The sequence below is a fragment of the Haematobia irritans genome, chromosome 3 (genome assembly GCF_050003625.1).
Source record: "Haematobia irritans isolate KBUSLIRL chromosome 3, ASM5000362v1, whole genome shotgun sequence".
Lineage (NCBI taxonomy): Eukaryota > Metazoa > Arthropoda > Insecta > Diptera > Muscidae > Haematobia > Haematobia irritans.
This window is the reverse complement of record NC_134399.1, coordinates 118,568,189-118,580,378: the sequence shown is the minus strand read 5'-3', so window position 1 is coordinate 118,580,378 and position 12,190 is coordinate 118,568,189. Positions and strand designations below refer to the sequence as shown.

At 35.0% G+C, this 12,190-nt stretch overlaps 1 protein-coding gene across 3 annotated transcripts in view; it reads right to left on the bottom strand.

The window, feature by feature from the left end:
* LOC142228747 (uncharacterized) overlaps positions 1 to 12,190 on the bottom strand; it is a 650,828-nt gene that overhangs the window by 442,593 nt on the left and 196,045 nt on the right. The window lies entirely within an intron of this gene.

Here is a 12,190-nt window from a genome sequence, read left to right as displayed (position 1 = left end):
TCGTCAAAATTTTATTTCTAAAGAAAATTTTGTCCAACTTTTATTTCTATAGAAAATGTTCCCTAAATTTTGTCCAAATTTTATTTCTACAGAAATTTTTCTTTATTTATTAAACTTATAGCTACTTAGGCTATCAGCTAAACATTTTAATAACAATTTTAGTCCGGAAATTTGATAGTAGCTATGAAATTTAAAATCATATTTATATTATCTGCTATCTAGATTTTAGGATGTCCAACCCTTTATTGCCGAGTATAATGGTGTGCCAGTGGGAGAGGTGAGACAATTTTTTTAAAATTTTATTTCTGTAGAAAATTTCTCAAATAAAAAAAATTTCTATAGAAATAAAATTTTGCAAAAATTTATTTCTAAGCAATACTTACCATAGTTTCGGTTTTTTCCTCTAGCCCTTAAATGCGCAGAAATATATAATATGCAAAAATTTTTGCAAGAATTTATTTCTATAGAAAATTTTGTCAAAATGTTATTCCTATAGAAAATTTTGTCAAAATTTTATTTCTATAGACATTTTTTGCAAAATTTTATTTCTACAGAAAATGTTGTCATCTTTTTTTTTATACACACAAAAAATTTTCACCAACATTTTTTCAATTAAACACTTAATTGAATTTGGAAACGGATTCAATTATTATGTTAATTGATTCAATTAATTATTTAATCAAATCCGAATAAAAACCAATCAAAAAAATGATTGATATTTGTTACGTTTCCAATTAAAATATTAATTGATTCAATCAATTTGTTAATCAATTCGGAAATAATTTTCACTTACAAACGTGATTGAAATTTTTTCCGTTTCCAATTACACATGTGATTGATTCAATCACCTTTGTGATTGAAACTGAATAATTTTGAGCAATGGAAAGAGCGAAAAGAGAACAAGAGAATGGGTATTTATTCAACAATGTATGATGGAGAGATCAGTCTGTGGAAGTAACTCGTAACGAACGTTTGGGTTTTTGTTTTTCGCGTAAATTGAAAAACATGATTGGCGACATTCTGTCTGCTGCATTCAAAATGTGTGCATAAATATTTTGAACGCAACAACAAATCATAGCAAAGGGTTAAAATAAATAAAGTGTGCAACAACAAACGGCCACGTGGTAAAGGTTTGAAAAAAATATATGACAGAACGCATTTGAAATTTCCTGTGTTTGTGTTTTGTGGTATTGTAAAAATGGAAAACAATCTACGCTTATTGAAGGTAAGGAATTGTGAAATGTGAATAGCGTTTTCCATTGATGCCTGTTTACCTTAAACGGACTAAAATAATATATTTTTTATTCATTTCTTTTAGTGACCAATTTTATTTCGTGAAATTGACCAATCAATCCCATCAACTCCATCATTTTATCAAATATATAATAATATGTTTGCAATAAAAAAGTGGGAACCGTATTGATCTTTTAAAATTATAAATTTTTTTCACTCCTAGTTTTCTTAAAACCAAGAGCGGTATGGGTTTGTTGGAAGATTCACCTTGAAGTTGCGAAGTAGCGTTGGCATTAAATTGCATTTTTGTTTTACCTGCCTTTTTCAGTTTGAACCCAAGTAGAGAGCAGTATATCTGGTATATAAACTAATGAGCTGAATTATGTAATGGTAAAAAAGTACTTTCTTTTGGATTTAAAAATATGAAAAATATCCGAAAATAATAAAAATAGGTATTTTCCAATTATATTTTTTTCTATTTCCAGAATTTGCAAAGTATCATCAATATAATACCAAATTACATTTACATTGCTTTCCCATTATTTTTGTCTTTGATTAGTTCAAATCTTAATAGACGATTTCAATATGGGGAAATTTTGGAAAGGAATTGTTACTAAAAATAAATTACCGAGCTCCTTAATACACCTTTTTATGCTAAAAGACTACAACTGCAAAAGAAGATCATAAATCTGGAACTAAGAATTGAGCTTGATATTCTATGCAGGTAATGTTTAACAAAATTAACTTTTAATTGAACAAAATTAAATTCGAATTATTCTGTTTACTTTCAGAAAAACTAATTTAGTTTACAGGTTGCTGATTTATTGGAAATCTAGGCGCATCTACATATTAGAAGCAACATACTAACATGGTTAATATTATAAGGAAGATAATGATTTATATAATTTATTTTTTCACCCTATAGTTGTTATTGATAGTAGTTGTATTTGTAAGTTATGTTAGAACAAAACACAAATGACAAGAACCAAATTTATTTGTCTATTGCATAATTCAAAAAATAATAAAATATTAAATATGTTTTATAAGAAACACATATTTTCTTTTATTTCAAAAGAAAAAAAACTAAATACGATTTTGGGGTCGCAATATATAAATTTTTTAATAGAAATTTATAGCCAATTTCAATTAATTATTTAATTGAATGAATCAAATAGTTGATTGATTTTTGTCGCGAAATTAATTAGAATTTTAATTGATTCAATTAAAACTGTGATTGAATTTTATGTTAAAAATCAATCACGTTTTTAATTGATTCAATCACACAATTAATTGATTCCGTGACAAAAGTCAATTAAATTTTTAATTGAAAATCGTGTTGGTTTTCAATCATAATGGGTGATTGATACTATCATTTTCGTGATTGAAGACATTTCAATTAAAAAAATGATTGAATCCGCGATTTTCGTGATTGAAATCAAAAAAATTTTTTTTGTGTGTAGATAACTAGCGTAACCCGGCCCGCTTTGCTACGCCTTCCGAAACCTATTTGTAGGAACATTTTGCGTTAACTTAGTCAACCATATCCTTCGCGCTGCAAACAAATTCGAAAAGATTTAAGTTCTTTCAAACAAATCGGACAACTTGCTTTTTAGTTTATACTATACACGACATACAGAAATACGGCGGATATGCAGATGTACAACGGTCCGTCTAAACAACATTGGGGAGAGGGTGTTCCCTTTCCACCAGTTATGTTCTGTATTGCAGTCGTTTGGCAATCTTGTACATTTGCAGTGAATTTCAAATGTGGTTTGTCAACGACAGCATAGAACGAAAGCGTATAGAAATTTTTCTCAAATTTTATTACTGTACAAAATTTTCTTAAAATTTTACTTCTATATAAAATATTTTGAAAAATTTATTTCTATAGAAAATGTTCGTAGCATTTCATTTCTATAGAAAATTTTCTGAAAATTTTATTTCTATAGAAAATTATCTGAAAATTTCATTTCTATAGAAAATTTTCTCAAAATTTTATTTCTATAGAAAATTTCCTTAAAATTTTATTTCTATAGAAAATTTTGTCAAAATTTTATTTTATCGAAAATTTTGTCGAAATTTTATTTCCATAGAAAATTTTGTCGAAATTGTGTTACTATAGAAAATTTTGTCAAAATTATATTGCTATAGAAAATTTTGTAAAAATTATATTTCTATAGAAAATTTTGTCGAAATTTTATTACTATAGAAAATTTTGTCAAAATTATATTGCTATAGACAATTTTGTCAAAATTTTCTTCCTTTAGAAAATGTAGTCAAAATTTTATGTTATAGAACATTTTGCCAATTTTTTATTTTTATGGAAATTTTTCTCAAAATTTTATTTCTGTAGAAAAATTTTCTGAAAATTTTATTTCTATAGAAAATTTTTTGAAAATTTTATTTCTATAGAAAATTTTCTCAAAATTTTATTTCTATAGAAAAATTTTCTCAAAATTTTATTTCTATAGAAAGTTTTGTCAAAATTTTATTCCTATAGAAAGTTTTGTCAAAATTTTATTTTATAGAAAATTTTGTCAAAATGTTATTTTATAGAAAATTTTGTCGAAATTTTATTTCTATAGAAAATGTTGACGAAATATTATTTTATAGAAAATTTTGTCGAAATATTATTTCTATAGAAAATTTTGTCGAAATTTTATTTCTATAGAAAATTTTGTCGAAATTGTATTACTATAGAAAATTTTGTCAAAATTATATTGCTATAGAAAATTTTGTCAAAATTATATTTCTATAGAAAATTTTGTCAAAATTGTATTTCTATAAACAATATTTCAAAATTTTATTTCTATGGAAAATATTGTCATAATTTTATTATATTACATGTTAGCCTGATACCGAAACAGGCAATTGACGTCCAAATGCATTATATCTAATTATACAATTATTATTCGAGCTTTATGGACAGATATAGATTAAGGAACATGGTTAATAGAGCCATTGAAAAGAAAACGCCAGATACAAATCTATACACGCCTGGACTGTACATGTTTCGGTTCGGGCGAATGAACCTTTCCACAGCCTTTTAGTATAGATCTGGCTGGGAGAGATAACTCAATTTTGGGCCCTTTATGCTAACTCCTTATGGAGAAAACATTTGGGAAATTTCCTCTTACAAATTGAATCATCTTTTTTTTCCCACTGTACATCATCTTTTCATATAACTTACAAGTCCCTTAATCTTATTTTTATTTCGTTTTGTTACATAGTAATGCAACAACACGAAATTTATTTTTAGAAAGCAGGCCTGTTTCGGTATCAGGCTAACATGTAATATAATAAGCAACGATGAGCCCGTCGTAAAACTAGGAAAAACACGACTAATGTACGTGTTAGAATTGTTGTTGTTTCCTGGAAACCAGTTTCTGTTAATTGTCATATGTTGTAGTTGACTGTAGAAACAATAAGCATTGTTCGACTGTTCACCACTTAGGTGAATTCTAACAAATAAGCTTTCTAAAAATAAATTTCGTGTTGTTGCATTACTATGTAACAAAACGAAATAAAAATAAGATTAAGGGACTTGTAAGTTATATGAAAAGATGATGTACAGTGGGAAAAAAAGATGATTCAATTTGTAAGAGGAAATTTCCCAAATGTTTTCTCCATAAGGAGTTAGCATAAAGGGCCCAAAATTGAGTTATCTCTCCCAGCCAGATCTATACTAAAAGGCTGTGGAAAGGTTCATTCGCCCGAACCGAAACATGTACAGTCCAGGCGTGTATAGATTTGTATCTGGCGTTTTCTTTTCAATGGCTCTATTAACCATGTTCCTTAATCTATATCTGTCCATAAAGCTCGAATAATAATTATATAATTAGATAATTTTATTTCTATAGAAAATTGTGTCCAAATTTTATTTCCAAAGAAAATTTATTCAAAATTTTGTGTCCATAGAAAAATTTGTCAACATTTTGATTCCTAAAATTCAACGTGTGTAACATTTTGTAATACATTTGATATGCAAGCGTATCAAATATTCATTTATCCTCTATTCTCGTATTCGGAATATTTTTTGTTATTTACAAAACAAACAAAAAGTAGTATAGAATATATGATTGGACAAAAAAATCACATTTGTGTATTCAAAGGAAATCAATAAATGTGATGATGGTAAATAATAATAATATTTATTTTGGCTATTTTCCAAATAGCATTAATTAGTAAATAAAGTAAATTTGTCACATTCATTTACATATAATAATACAAATTATTTATTTAAGAGCAGAGAGTTGGAGCCTCTTTTCTTTATGATGAAATGTGTGTGAGAGTTTACAAACTAATAATGATTTCTAAATGTTATAATCCACAAATTCAGAGTAAATATTTACCCAAATAAATAATTCAACAGAACAGAGAACAGTTGGAAACCATTCCCAAAAGGAAATCATACTGACCACACAGTAATAGCAAATGCTTAAACAGACAGACAGATAGACAGTCAGTTAGAATATATAAAGGGTGATTCTTTTGAGGTTAGGATTTTCATGCATTAGTATTTGACAGATCACGTGGGATTTCAGACATGGTGTCAAAGAGAAAGATGCTCAGTATGCTTTGACATTTCATCATGAATAGACTTACGATCTGCCACAACGTCGAATTTTCAGTGAATGGGCCCTAGAAAAGTTGGCAGAAAATCCGCTTTTTTATCGACAAATTTTGTTCAGCGATGAGGCTCATTTCTGGTTGAATGGCTACGTAAATAAGCAAAATTGCCGCATTTGGAGTGAAGAGCAACCAGAAGCCGTTCAAGAACTGCCCATGCATCCCGAAAAATGCACTGTTTGGTGTGGTTTGTACGCTGGTGGAATCATTGGACCGTATTTTTTCAAAGATGCTGTTGGACGCAACGTTACGGTGAATGGCGATCGCTATCGTTCGATGCTAACAAACTTTTTGTTGCCAAAAATGGAAGAACTGAACTTGGTTGACATGTGGTTTCAACAAGATGGCGCTACATGCCACACAGCTCGCGATTCTATGGCCATTTTGAGGGAAAACTTCGGAGAACAATTCATCTCAAGAAATGGACCGGTAAGTTGGCCACCAAGATCATGCGATTTGACGCCTTTAGACTATTTTTTGTGGGGCTACGTCAAGTCTAAAGTCTACAGAAATAAGCCAGCAACTACTCCAGCTTTGGAAGACAACATTTCCGAAGAAATTCGGGCTATTCAGGCCGAAATGCTCGAAAAAGTTGCCCAAAATTGGACTTTCCGAATGGACCACCTAAGACGCAGCCGTGGTCAACATTTAAATGAAATTATCTTCAAAAAGTAAATGTCATGGACCAATCTAACGTTTCAAATAAAGAACCGATGAGATTTTGCAAATTTTATGCGTTTTTTTTTTTTTAAAAAGTTATCAAGCTCTTAACAAATCACCCTTTAGTATATGGCGTAATGACAAGCCTTGGCTATATTCTGTCCACCGCCCTTTCATTATCTTTAATCAACTTCTGTCTGAGTAACTTGCTCACACCTTCGGACCTCACTTTGCCAACAAATTATCCTTAATTTCATGAAACTGTGGGTGTTCACATTCATGTGTGGATAATTTTCTTCATTCATTGACATAAATAATAGAGGGGATCGCCCTTCCGACACTTTAATGAAACTGAATAGAGTTGCTGGACGTAATTGTTATGGCTAGACTGAGTTTGATCTGTAATGTTTTATTAAATTCACTTGGGTGAATGGAAAAACGGCTTGGGTGAATGGCAGGGAAATGCTTTATACACCTGCTTTATACAGTGTGTCCACAATTGACGACTATGCCGACATTTTTCTTGCAGAGAATGTGTTCAACAAAATGCCTTATAGCCTTCCAGTTCCTCTCACTTTGTACCATCTTGTGGATTATATTTGTCGGAGAGACATATCCAATTTCATCTTCAAACGCTGTCCGTCGTTCAGCCCACCGGATACATCTAAAGAATATATGATCGGCATCATCCGTGTACTCAAAATGGTCTGAATAGTCTAAGTGACCCTGAAATGTCGGCCTGTCACTATGCCTAACCAATCATTGACCTCTTCTTCTTCGTAAATACAGTTTCCCGATTTGCATTAACCCTCATACGATGTAGATACTTTCGAAAGTATCCGTGACCAGAGACCATCTGCGTCACTTCTTCGTATCTTCTCTCTCGCCATAACTCTATGTCACTTATAAGCCTTGCTTTGAGTTGAAGTGATTCTCAGAGCTGTCGTTCTCTGTACTGAATGGAGCTTTTTCGCTCTAGTTCGTCTTTGTAGGGTCGACGACCAGATCTCACATCCATAGAGGAGTAAAGTGTTAGTTATCTCCATGAGTATCCCACTTCTGCTTGGAAGCGGGCCTTCTATGTTTGTCATCAGCCTGTTGAGTCGCGACGTTATCATATCAGATTTTTTCCGTTGCGTACTCTATGCGCCTAGAGTACATTAGTTTAAGTGTCATATAACAGGTTGGCTCATAAGTCCCCGGTCTGACACATAGATGGCGTCGCTAGTATTAAATGCATATTATTTTTATATAGTACCAACCTTCAAATGATTCGTGTCAACATTTGACGTCTGTAAGTGTATTAGTTTGTGAGATAGAGCGACTTTTGTGAAGTAACTTTTGTTATTGTGAAAAAAATAATGGAAAAAAGGAATTTCGTGTTTTGATAAAATACTGTTTTCTGAAGGGAAAAAATACGATGGAAGCAAAAACTTGGCTTGATAATGAGTTTCCGGACTCTGCCCCAGGGAAATCAACAATAATTGATTGGTATGCAAAATTCAAGCGAAATAAGCACGGAGGACGGTGAACGCAGTGGACGCCCGAAAGAGGTGGTTACCGACGAAAACATCAAAAAAAAATCCACAAAATGATTTTGAATGACCGTAAAATAAAATTGATCGAGATAGCAGAGGCCTTAAAGATATCAAAGGAACGTGTTGGTCAAATCATTCATCAATATTTGGATATGCGGAAGCTCTGTGCAAAATGGGTGCCGCACGAGCTCACATTTGACCAAAAACAACAACGTGTTGATGATTCTGTGCGGTGTTTGCAGCTGTTAACTCGTAATACACCCGAGTTTCTCCGTCGATAGGTGACAATGGATGAAACATGGTTCCATCACTACACTCCTGAGTCCAATCGTCAGTCGGCTGAGTGGACAGCGACCGGTGAACCGTCTCCGAAGCGTGGAAAGACTTAATAGACCGCTGACAAAGTAATGGCCTCTGTTTTTTGGGACGCGCATGGAATAATTTTTATCGATTATCTTTAGAAGGGAAAAACCATCAACAGTGACTATTATATGGCGTTATTGGAGCGTTTGAAAGTCGAAATCGCGGCAAAACGGCCTCATATGAAGAAGAAAAAAGTGTTGTTCCACCAAGACAACGCACCGTGCCACAAGTCATTGAGAACGATGGCAAAAATTCATGAATTGGGCTTCGAATTGCTTCCCCACCCACCGTATTCTCCAGATCTGGTCCCCAGCGACTTTTTCTTGTTCTCAGACCTCAAAAGGATGCTCGCAGGGAAAAAATGTGGCTGCAATGAAGAGGTGATCGCCGAAACTGAGGCCTATTTTGAGGCAAAACGGAAGGAGTACTACCAAAATGGTATCAAAAAATTGGAAGGTCGTTATAATCATTGTATCGCTCTTGAAGGGAACTATGTTGAATAATAAAAACGAATTTTGACAAAAAAATGTGTTTTTCTTTGTTAGATCGGGGACTTATCAGCCAACCTGTTATCAAAACTCGGCCCTTGAGATATTTTTTCAATATTCTCGGTAAGTATTTCAGTATGTGACATATTGTCTCCAGGGCGTATATTTCGCCTATCTAGCGTTACCAGTAGAATTAAAGATCTCGAAGGGTGGTTGCCCTGTTGTGTCAACTGGACGGCATCTGATACTTCCTCAAGTCGTCCGAAGAGTTTTCGAACTATGTCCAGAACGCACAATGGTTTCTACGACGATGGCGACGATAACCTCTGCTCGCATGCAGCCACTCCAAGTGCCTCCTTGCCCTCGAGGCTTTTGGCGGCAGTTTGCAGTTCCTCTGTTGTATAATAAGGTATATTTGTGAGTACATCTGTATCGTTTTCATCTTCTCTGATCTCATGTCTTAGGAATAAAGTTTCCACGATGTTTCGCATTTCATTGTCGTACATCTTGTCCACCGGACCTCACATGCCTAGTTTCTGCATAACTATTTGCTATCCTTGTCCCCAAGGATTATTTTTTATATCTAATCGTATCTCTTCCCATTTATCTCTTTTACTCTTAGTTATACTGTACTGTGATTGTGTTTTTGCCTCCTTGTGCGCATTGGATTCTGTCTCTGCATTGCCCCTATGTCTTGCCCTGGTATATTTCCTTCTGGTCTTTATACAGTTACGTCTGCATTCATTGATGTCAGTATTACAACAGTTGTATGCTTCTTATTTGCCACGGCCATATGGCAACAGGTCTTTATTGTTGACATCGTATGGTTGACTATCTGATTTTCGTCTCGTCTGTTCAGATTCTCCATCACCTAGAAATTTTCTCTTCGTCTTGTAGCAACTTCGCCTTTCAAGAGATATATTGATGGTCGCTTCTTGTATATATCTATAATTATCTCCATTCTCTTATCTTCTGAATAATGTTCTCAGACACAAAAGAAACATACGGAATAGTGTCCCCATAGCCGGGTCGCTGGAATGTAGCTGCAGTGCCAATATTGTAGCAACTTCGCCTAGCAAGAGATATATTGATGGTCGCTTATTGTATATGTCTATAGTTCTCTCCATTCTCTTATCTTCTGAATAATGTCCTCAGACACAAAAGTAACATGAGGAATAGTGTCCCCATAGCCGGGTCGCCGGAATGTAGCTGCAGTGCCAATATTCGTAACGGAGATCCCTATCTTTGCGCGCATATCTTGAAGCTTCCTTCCACTTAGGTCTGTAGAGCTCATTTCCCACTCAATCTCCCGTGAGTTAAAGTACCCCACTATAACCATATCACCGTGTCTGAGTCGTGAAAAGTTTTCGATATCGTTTAACTTTAGCTGTAAGTGAGCGATGCTATCACTAGTAGTTAGTTATTGGTCGCTGATATTAACAAAATCTGATTCCTCTAGAGCAGGAGAGTGTGCGCGGCAACTTTTGCTCTTCGTCTGTTTGCTTGTTTGAACTTCACTAAAGGGTGATACGGTCAAAATTTGGTTAAGGGAAAACGCGTGTGAATTGGTTAAATCGTTTATTTAAAAAATCAAATTAAATTTCTTTTTCAAGTTCAATTAGTATAAAATTCACTAAAAATATTCAGTTAGGCTTTCGATTTTCCAAATCCGAATTGTCAGGCCTCACGCTTGACACCTGTCATCAGATTTTGTACAGCCACCTTGTCCACCTTCTTCGCCGCAGAAAGCCAGTTTGTCTTGAACTGCTGCTCGTCCTTAGCAGTTTTTTTGGTCTTCTTTAGGTTCCGCTTGACAATAGCCCAGTATTTCTCAATTGGGCGGAGCTCTGGCGTGTTGGGAGGGTTCTTGTCCTTGGGAACCACCTGCACGTTGTGGTGGTGTACAACTCCATGGCCTTTTTACCGTAATGGCAAGATACCAAATCCGGCCAAAACAGTACGGAACAACCGTGTTTCTTCAGGAAAGGCAGCAGACGTTTATTCAAACACTCTTTCACGTAAATTTATTGGTTGACAGTCCCGGAAGCTATGAAAATGCTGCTTTTCAAGCCACAGGTACAGATGGCTTGCCAACCCGGATATTTCTTTGCGAACTTTGACAGTTTTATGTGCTTGAAAATATCTGGTACCTGTCCCCTTCTTTTTGCCGTATAAAACTCCTGTCCCGGAAGCTGCTTGTAGTCGGCTTTGACATAGGTTTCGTCGTCCATTACCACGCAGTCAAACTTCGTCAGCATCGTCGTGTACAGCCTCCGGGATCGCACATTGGCCGTCGTATTTTGTTTATCATCGCGATTTGGAGTCACTACCTTCTTGTAAGTCGATAGTCCGGCTCGTTTTTTGGCTCGATGTACGGTTGTAGACGATACACCCAGCTTATTTGCGGCATCTCGGAGAGAGAGGTTAGGGTTTCGCTTGAAACTACCGGCAACTCTCTTTGCCGTCTCAGCGGCTTCCGGTTGTCGATTTCCCCCCGATCCAGACTTCCTGGTTGTCGACAAACGTTCCCCAAACACTTTAATTACATTTGTAACGGTTGATTTGGCAACTTTTAGCGATTTTGCCAGCTTTGCGTGCGAGTAGCTCGGATTTTCGCGATGCGCGAGCAAAATTTTGATACGCTGCTCTTCTTGCTTGGACGGCATTTTGACAACTGAAGAGTGAATTCCAAAATCAAAATTGGAGCAACATTCTACACACACATCTTCAAAATGAGGGGTGTTCAGGTATTTTAAATGCAAAATTGAAAGAACTACGTCAAGTTTATATTGATCAAATTTTGACCGTATCACCCTTTACTTGTTATTAGCCGTTGGGTTACAGCTACGGGAGCCCGACATGTGATCTGTTGCTTTGCCATCGCACTTAGAGCAATACTTCATGGCGTTCGCGCATTGCTTCATCTTGTGGCCCGTCTTTCCAGATTTTATGCAGAGACCAATTCCCTTCGGGTATTGTCCTTTGCAGTCCCATTGGAACTTCAGCAACTTCACTACTTGTTATTTGCCATGGAGTTACAGCTTCGGAAGTCCGGCATGTGATCTGTTCCCTTGCCCTCGTACTTAGAGCAATACTTCATGACATTCGCGCATTCCTTCATCTTTTGGCCCGTCCTTCCAGATTTTATGCAGAGACCAATTCCCCTCCGGTATGGTTATTTGCAGTCCCACTGGAACTTCAGCAAATTCACTACTTGTTATTTGCCATGGGGTTACAACTACGGGAGCCCGGCATGTGATCTGTTGCTTTGTCCTCGCA